Below are 9,852 nucleotides of genomic sequence, written 5' to 3' on the forward strand. Positions count from 1 at the left end.
CATTCCGCGTTACACAGTAAATTCCGTTTTTATGAATAGATTCCGGGATTCCGTCCCCATTTTCTACATCGCCCTACTTTTGCTAAGAAGCACGTTCAACGCGGACGCACAGACGGTTGTCGTGGTAATGAACACCAGAGCAACCAGTTGCGCTTCCGCACTGAACGCGCATCTCGCATATAAAAAGCATTTTAGGGGGCCCTTTGCTTTTGGGGGCCCAAGGCGGTCGCCTACCTTTGCCTAATGGTTAAGTCCGCCTCTGCTGATGAGTATCCAACTGGATATAATTAGTATAAAAACAGAAGTAGTCACATTATATTCCACATTTGATACCTACAGTATAATTGGCTTTTCTGATTAAAATAATGTGTGATTTAAGGAGAGTACACTGTAAAAAATGACCGTGAATTTAACGGTAAAAGACTGTAAAAATGCTACTCACATAAGCCAGCAAAAAGACCTGATCATGGTATGCAGCACTAATGAGGACCTCTCATTTGGAGTGATGAACACAGTGAAAAACACAAATTTGTTGATACCATGTCATTCTAAGCATAAAACCAACACTTTTAATTTTTTAGAATCTGAAACATATTGCACTATACAATATGCAAATGAATTGGCTGGTTGATTTATACATATGCTACAGTTTACCCCAGTGTTCCCCAATAATGGTCATGGAATATCCCTGAATTGCACAGTTTGGATGTCTCCCTTAATTAACACACTTGGTTTATATCATCAGCTCATTAGTAGTGGCACCAAGACCTGAACTGGTGCGTCAGATAGAGACAAATCCAAAATGTGCAGTGCTGTGGACCAAGGAAATCAACTGGTTTACCTTGATAAATATCCAATTAAATAAAATCATTAACATGTCATTTGAACTAGACGCATTGTAGTCTACACGTTCAATACCAGCAAAATAAATGGCTTTTTATTTTGAAAATAAAATGTTTTTTTTTCTACTGTGCAATGCTTTTAGGCTACATGTTCCAAGTTCAGGGTTAAAAATCACTGGTTTACCTTAAGTACCCACTTAAATAAAATGAGTAAAGTGTAATTTGAACTAGACATAGCATGTTCAATACAGGGAAATAAATGGCTTTTTATTAAGAAAAGAAAAGAAAATACAGTTTTTTTCACCACCGTGCAATGCTTTAGGTAGGTTACATGTGAAATGCAAACTATAATCAGCTCAGATTGCTTCAAAATCCCATGCTTTTTCATTTAACGTCAATGCATGTTCACAAAATTTGAAATCAGTTTATGTAATTGCAAAAATATAAATATTTGTAATGTAGCGGTCTGTAATTGTGAATTTCAAACTGTGCCATCAAACGCATTCATTCAGATGAGTTTTTCCATTAAACCTTGAATATTGACGTCTGACTGGTGTGATTGTCAGCTCAGTTCAAAGTGTCTTTCCAGATCAATCTTTTGAGATTCAGGTTTAATTAAGCATCTCAGGACCTCATCGCAATTCCATTCATCAAGGGATGTTTTCTATCAGTACATTTAGTTGAATAAAAATCCTATAACCCAAAATCTCTGGGCTGCTTGTCATGCTCTTAACCCTTGAAAACCTGCTGGTCTGAACTAACACAAGCTAAAATGCGATAAAGAGACAAATGCAAAAGATGAGAGGTCACATATGGATGTTCCCTGTAGTACGTGATTGTGTGCATTCTGTACATACACAAATAGCCACGTGAGAATGTGACAGTCAATCTATGTGCCTGCATGTTCGCAAAGAAAAACTGTGCCACATGTGGTCATCCTAGAACATAGGCTATATTGTAGTTTGTGTTGCATTTCCATAGAGATGGAAAATAGACAGTAAATATGAAGAGACAAAGCACTGGGCTTCATCCCCATAACAGTTTTGCTTTTACACAGATTTGCTCAGCAAATATAAATGTAGCTCATTGACCAAGTTGTTGGTGCATTTGCCTCACACTGATGAAGTAGGCCATGTTCAATCTCGTCCTTAGGATATATAGTTGTTTATTTGTGAATCTTGAGTTTGAGCCAGATTTTTATATTTTGCTTTGAACTCGTATGACACGCTGGGGGCAGAAACTGAGATGTAATTTGTGAGCTAGATCCGTGCATCTTTATTTTAGTTAGCAATATTTCATCATAAACCCGTCCTTATTCAAAATGAAGAATGAGGATAAGAGCCTCAGCTAAAGCTTGAGGAATTCATTTTTATTCTCAGTTGAAGATTGCTTAAAGTCTGGTTCATCCAAAAGACATTATCTCCTGACTGTATGCTCACACATACTGGTTAACCTGCTGATAACATCCTTTAAAGGATTAGTTCACACAAAAATGAAAATTCTGACATAATTTAGTCATTCCAAGCCATTTTTTTGTTTTTTGGAAAACTAAGATGAATTGAGAATGGAGCCTGTTAAGCTTTCCAATTAATTTAGATGACTTGTGTGCTGTATTTCAAGTCTTTTGAGGCTTTGTGTGAAGAACAAACTGCTATGTAAGGCATTATTTACTGATAATCCTCAGTTCCAGTGGGCTGTTAACCACTGTGACTGAATCAAGTCAGTGAGTTGAACACAAGAATCGAATGAGTCGGATTAGTGAATGAATCTTTAGTGAACTGGTTCAATTGATTCATTGAAAATATCTGATTAGAAAATTTTTTTCACAAATCAGACATCGAATCTCACTACATATTTAACATATTTACACACAGGAGATCTTTTTATGAAAAATTTCCTCCTAACATGAATTTGTTCTTAACTTTGTTTTAATGTTAATGTATTCGGATAATTTGATGAAAGAATCTATGTATAAAATTTAATCTAATCTCATTTCATCTAGGGAATAGTTCTCCTAAAAATAAAAATTTGCTATGAATGTACTCACCCTCAGGCCATCCAAGATGTAGATCAGTTTGTTTCTTCATCTAAAAAGATGTGGGGAAATTTAGCATTACACCACTTGCTCTCCAATGGATCCTCTGCAGTGAATAGGTGCCGTCAGAATGAGAGTCCAAACAGCTGATAAAAAACATCACAATAATCCACAAGTAATCCACACCACTCCGGTCCATCAGTTAATGTCTTGTGAAGTGAAAAACTGCATGTTTTTAAGAAACAAATCCATTATCAAGACGTTTTTAACTTTAAACCACAAACATGCTTCCTGCTAAAATACAAGCTACAACCATAATATTGCTCTCTCCAGTGAAAAGGTTGTCTAGTCTGAATCAGGAGAGAATTATGCACAGATCAAGCACAGTTTACAAGTAAAAACAGTCCAAAAGAGTTCTAAACAAATATGTCAGGTATTTTGACGTAAGAGGACAACGGGATTGATTTTTTCACTGGACAAAGAGTTATGTATGATGGACTTGTATTTTGGCCAGAAGCGACGGTTTAAAGTTAAAACGCTTTGATTATAGACTTGTTTATTACATATACACAGCTTTTTCACATTTTCATTTTTGGGTGAACTATTCCTTTAACACATTTATAAGGCCAGCCAGAGTATGTGATTTTTAATTATGTGTGGTTGTAGTGGTTCCTACATTTTTTCATACATTTTAGTACTAAAGTTACTGATCAATCTTGAATTGTTCATGAAAATATTTGTATGCAAATTTCATATACAAATTCATTATTACTTCCCTCACAAGGACAAATAGCAAGATTTTCAATGGATAACAGCTTACATTTCAGTTTGTTTCTCATGCAAATATGTGACCCCGGACCACAAAACCAGTCTTAAGTCGCTGGGGTATATTTGTAGCAATAGCCAAAAATACATTGTATGGGTCAAAATTATCGATTTTTCTTTTATGCCAAAAATCATTAGGATATTAAGTAAAGATCATGTTCCACAAAAGTATTTTGTAAATTTCCTACCGTAAATATATCAAAACGTAATTTTCATGCATTGCTAAGAACTTCATTTAGACAACTTTAAAGGGTGGTGCAAAAGTCACTTTTATAATGTGTTTTTGTCATTAAAAAGACTGGCCAGAATTTTCTATAACACTCACATTTGGCGTTCAGAGTTTGTTTTTATTTAAAAGATACGTACTTCTTTTACCCATCATGATTCACAAGAAGCAGAAAGCCTCTTTTCCGTTGGACTTTATTCACTATGAACCAGTGACCCAAATGATTCACATGAACTGAATAAACCTCCATTACGGTTAAGGCTTTCACTGAATGCACATTCAGTACAAACCAGCAGCCGCACAGCTTTGTGAGAGTGAAATTCAGCTATAATGTGCATGGTCCTCCGTGCGCCGGGAATTACCTTAGCTGTTAACCGCATCCGACGTCATGCGCCACATGGTCTTTCTGTGGCATTGCATGACAATCAGACATCAAGCTTGTTTGGAATTTCATTAAAAGAGGTTGGCAGTGGTGACGAAAGCAAGTAAAGCTGTGATTAAATTTGGTGCTGTGGATGGATTTCAGAAAGCAATCTCAAAGCCTATTGTCACAGGGATGGTAAGGGTGCCATTTTCCGCATCTGAGAGCACGCCAGCCCCTCTTGATCAAGGCCATGCTGACAGCACATGGCGGACTGTTGTACTGATGTTTTACACACAGAGTCATATTCAGCCTCAGGGAGCAAAAAGCTGTTAAAGCTTCTTCGTCTCAGTCAAAAACTAAAGAGGGCTTATCATAGAAAACAGTATTTATTTTGCTCTTCTTATACTCTAACGTGAAGCTTCTTCTTAAGTCCACCAAGAGCATTAATGGAAACTAGGCTGCAAAAACATGTTTTTCAGAAATCATCACAGTATCTGTGACATCACAAGGACTACTTGGTATTCAGTAGCTTCACACACCGCTGTGACGGACAATGTGAACTACGTCAGTATGCAGAGGGTTAGCCAATCAGAACAGAGATCGCTATTTGGGATGGGAAAGATTATTAGTGAATAACGACTTCAACAAATTTAAAGAAAAAAAAAAAATTATACTTTTAGATGCATTAAATTGGTCAAAAGCAAATGCAATGTGGCATTAAATGCATTTGTAATGTTACAAAAGGTTTCTATTTTACATTCATAATGGAACAAAAACATTATATTTCAAATAAATGCTGTTCTAAATGCTATTAAGAATCCTGAAAAAAATATATCATGGTTTCCACAAAAATGTTAAGTAGCACAACTGTTTTCAACATCAATAATAATAAGAAATGTTTCTTAAACACAAAATCAGGATATTAGAAGGATCATGTGACACAGAAAGACTGAATGAAAATTCAGCTTTGCATCATAGGGATAAATTACATTTTAAAATATATTAAAATATATTTAGTTATTTTAAGTTTCAATAATATTATACAATATTACTTTTTCTTTTCTTTTTTTTTTTTTTACTTTTTTTTTTTTTTAATCAAATCTTTAAACTTCCTATTTACACATTCATGCGTCCTCTAAAGTAAGTGCTCAGCCTGACTATCAAATACATGCAGCCTTGGTGAGCATAGACTTAAAAACATTTTAAAATCTCACTGACCCTACACTTTTGAACAGTATCGTAGTTATTAATAAATATTTAGATCGACAAATAAAAAATATTTCAACACTAAGTCTGTTATCTTGGCAAAGTTATATTGCTTTATTATATTTTCATATAGCATATATTTCTCTATTTCTCTGTTCAGTGTTTTATTTTTTGTGTTGCTCATATATCAAGGCATTGGAAATGGTGTCAACTTTGAAGTTTCTGAATTCGGTATCTTAGAGGGAATGTATTGTACTGATGTGACATCTACTGATGGAAGCAGATCTGTCTGATTTGGCTGAGAGCAGCGTAACCAACTGAATAATCTGACAGATGGTTTCAGTACTGGGGAAAATTCAACCAATTTCCCAGTGATCTACTACCATAACAGTAAAGGAAATTGGTTTCTGCTCATAAAAATGGCTCATAATGGTAACTAACATCATTCTCACTAATGAGAACTACTTATCCTTTGATTAATACTAGTTCTGATTAATTTGCATACTTGGAAAACCATGTAAGTGTTACAGATGTGGCTATGCGTAGAAATAATGCTATAAAAACACAATAGCTTTAAAATGGTTTCTAGAATGATTTAAACCATTTTGTCTGTCCAGAAACTCAGTCAAAATATAAAATGCTCAATAACCCTTAATTAAATTGAGGAAAACTTTCCCAATTAAATTAAGCGTTTTCTTTGAACTGATTTGTTCTAATCTTTTTGTATGATTTTAAATTAATTTAGTTATGCCCCTAGATGCAATCAAAATGTCAAGGACATCTGAATACGTTTTTTTTTTTTTTTGGCTTTTTACCAAACATTGGTTATTGATTTTTCTTTCTGGCATAAATAAAGAATAAGGCTTATTTTAATTTAGTAGAGTGCTAAATTAAATGATCTTGAACAAATGATGTCAGGCCTACATTAAAAATTAACTCTCATCATTTTCCAATGTGTCTTGAGTCTGTCTGGACTTACATAAATCCGGTATTGCATTCAGTCCCACCGTAAATGGAAGTAAACTTCCATTGAAATAAAAGTTGTGACAACATTTTCGAAAATTAAGATGCATTAGCTTTTTAAAGATTTTAAAGCTGCACTATTAAACTTTAACTCAATATATACATACTGTACAATATATGCTCATTTAGCACACGGACTGTTTGTAATAACATTTATGTGACCTATTTATGGGTCTGCATGTTTTTGTCTCATAGTGCTTGTGAAAGGAATATTATTATTAAGAATATATCATCCCTCTATTGCTAATTTTTACTAAACCATCATAAAGACAATAGGGTATGCCAGTCATTTAAATACAATGAGTAGTTCACCCAAAATGAAAATTTGCTGAAAATGTCAAATGTACAGGCCATCCATGATGTAGATGCATTTGTTTCTTCATCAGAACAGATTTGGAGAAATTCAGTATCACATCCCTTGCTCATCAATGGATCAGTGAATGCAGTGAATGGGTGCCGTCAGAATGAGAGTCCAAACAGCTGATAAAAACATCACAATAATCCACAAGTAATCCACAACACTCCACTCCAGTCCATTAATTAACATCTTAAAAGCTGCATGTTTGTCATCAAGCACTGTTTACAATCAGTCCTCAACAGTTCGAAACAAATGTGTTGGTGGATTATGATATGAGAGGACAACAGGTGATGGACTTTTTCACACGAGGAAGCATTATTATGGATTATGGACTTTTATTTTGTTCAGAAGTGGCTCGTTAAAGCTAAAATGCTTTAAAGATGGATTTGTGAACAGAAAAGCTACGTGTTTGTAAGAAACAAGACATTAATTGATGGACTGGAGTGGTGTGGATTATCGTGATGTTTTTATCAGCTGTTTGGACTCTCATTCTGACGGCACCCATTCACTGCAGAGGATCCATTGGTGAGCAAGAGATGTAATGCTAAATTTCTCCAAATCTGGAAGAAACAAACTCGTCTACATCATGGATGTCCTGGGGAAAAAAAATTCAGCAAATTTTCTTTTTTGGGTGAACTATTCCTTTCGGGCATATTCTGCCTGCGGAGTATAAATTTTTATTTTTTTTTCATATAGTTTATTTTGTGCCATTTGTCTCTCTTAAACTTTGAAAGCAAGTGTAAAGATCCTTTTAAGTTGCAGATAATGGATTTACAAGTGGTCATTTTATGAATTCTTGTATGTATTACTTAGGTAACTCAGTAATGCGTAATTGGAAACGTGCCCTGGATATTAAGTAATACTTATCCGCTACTAACATCCTATTTAATGATTCGGGAAGCCCAGCATTTTCTAATTGCATTAGACCACATTGATAAATGTTCTGACTGGAATAAAACACATTCATTCTGTTATACTTCTCTCTCTCTCTATGCATGTAATGGCCACCGTAGAAGTAAAATCACGGTTTGGGTGACACGGTTTTAGCACACAGTCCAGAAGGTGCAAATCCGTTTCCTGTCGGAGTGCAAGTAAAGAAAGATCAAAATGCAGGTAGTCTGGTTTAGAAATACACACACAAAACAGAGAAGTGATTCACTTGAACGTATCTCACTGAGAGATGAACAGAAGAGCAAGCAAACCCTCCACCAGCCAAGGTCTGCTTTTCCCTCCATCCCATTTCTCCTTCCACACAGTTGCCCGTTTTGCAGGCTGGTAAATGAGAGGAAGCAGACGGACAATGGCTTATCTTCTGTTTGGATCTTTCATTTGATGCAAACGCAGAATAACTTCATTTTTCATCTCCCTTTTGTGATCTGATTTGTTTGCGGAGCAAGAGACATTTTTCAATTGTTGAGAAATACAATAGCTTGAGGACACAACAAAAGAGGAGGCAGAAAATATTTTGAGTGTTAGAAATGAAAAAATGCCCTTGTTTTTCCCATAGAGGTGCATTAGGGATTCGGAGAGTTAAAGTCAAATTAAATCCTCTGGCTAAGTTTACAGAACACTTGCTTGATTTGTTGTGAATCTACATGAAATATATCCTTTTTTTGTGCATGAACTATAGAGAGAGAGAGAAAGAGAGAGTGTTATATTTCATTGATATATAATAGCATTCAATATTGCAGCTGTAGTCCCGCCTTACAGTTAAAAGAGCCAATCACCACTTACTATACAATTGTTAGCAGATTTTATTACATAAAATGTCACTGTAATATAATTGCGTGTCATGAATATGGCCGCTGAGTGAACTAATGGCTTTAAAGTGACTTTGATGTGGAAAGAAAATGTCTTTTTTATACCCAAATGAATTTTATCTGCATTTCTTCACATTCTGTTAAATGTTTTAAACGATTTATTGAGCGATATGTTTTTCCCATTGAAAGAAATACAAATTAAAGATATGTCATTTGATTATGATTTCATCAGAAGTGTTTCAGTAAAATCATAAAATATGTACACTTTTAGACAAATATGTAAAGATAATGCACAGTCATTCTGTCATTATCAGAAAATAAACCCCAATGGGGTGATCAAGCATTAGCCTAAAAGGGTTCATTTTGCAATAGTGGTTGACTAATTGTAGTATCCTGCTTATTAAAGAGACAGAAATATTAATTTTGAGTTTAATTCATTTCATTATGCAATAATCTGACTTTAGAATGTCATGATTGACCAATCAGAATAAAGCACTCCAGAGAGCCATGCAATTATCAGTGTTTATGCTTTTATTTGACTGATAGTTTTAGATGACCTACATGTGACATTTCTCTGTGTGTGTGTGTTTGTTTTGTCAGTTAAATACTGATATCCCACAATTTGGAACAATAATATAATAGCATAATAAAAAGTAACCAAACAAGTGTCTAACAATTATGTACTTGCTCAAAAAAATCTGTGTAGATAAAGCAGCTGTGGTGCATTTAAAACGGCTCATGCGTTTCTCTGTGAGGGCAGCTTGTTTCGTGGCATGTGGACAGGAGGGGAAATTTACACACACTCTGATTTTCAATTACCAACATATCCACTGGTGAGAACTCGGAGAGGGTTCTGCTTCAGCAGCTTTCCAAAATGGTGCTCCAAATACCTATTTTTTTAAATGGGATGCCATTTTGTTTTGAAAGAAAATCATGAAAGAAAATAAATTGCGTTTTTAGACTACAATATATCGAGATCTTCTGACTAGACTCTCACTGCACATGTGTGGATCTGTGTTTGCTGCACTTTTTAACGTTTTTTTTGCTGCATGCCCAACCAAATACAAAACCTGACACTGACCTATACCATTAATCCATTATCATACCCAACCTCAAAACAAGACGCTTGACCGCGCTGCGGTCTGCGGATTGAAAAAGAACGCGCTGAAAGACGGGGAGGAGCCGATCGAAGTCTGCCGCCGTTTTCATATGA

General features: G+C 35.1%; 1 protein-coding gene and 1 long non-coding RNA gene across 2 annotated transcripts in view; one reads left to right on the forward strand and one right to left on the reverse strand.

Annotated features, from left to right (window-relative positions):
* cabp7a (calcium binding protein 7a) overlaps positions 1-9,852 on the forward strand; it is a 37,042-nt gene that overhangs the window by 1,379 nt on the left and 25,811 nt on the right. The window lies entirely within an intron of this gene.
* The window catches only part of LOC107750762 (uncharacterized), a 15,547-nt gene continuing 9,037 nt past the window's right edge, over positions 3,343-9,852 (reverse strand). The window contains exons 2-3 of the long non-coding RNA XR_001641176.1: positions 8,610-8,612; positions 3,343-3,415 (exon numbers count right to left, since the gene is read on the reverse strand). This is a non-coding gene — a long non-coding RNA (uncharacterized LOC107750762). The remainder of the gene's footprint in view (positions 3,416-8,609; positions 8,613-9,852) is intronic.

The sequence above is a fragment of the Sinocyclocheilus rhinocerous genome, unplaced genomic scaffold, assembly GCF_001515625.1.
Source record: "Sinocyclocheilus rhinocerous isolate Xijiao unplaced genomic scaffold, SAMN03320098_v1.1 scaffold2347, whole genome shotgun sequence".
Classification (NCBI taxonomy): Eukaryota; Metazoa; Chordata; class Actinopteri; order Cypriniformes; family Cyprinidae; genus Sinocyclocheilus; species Sinocyclocheilus rhinocerous.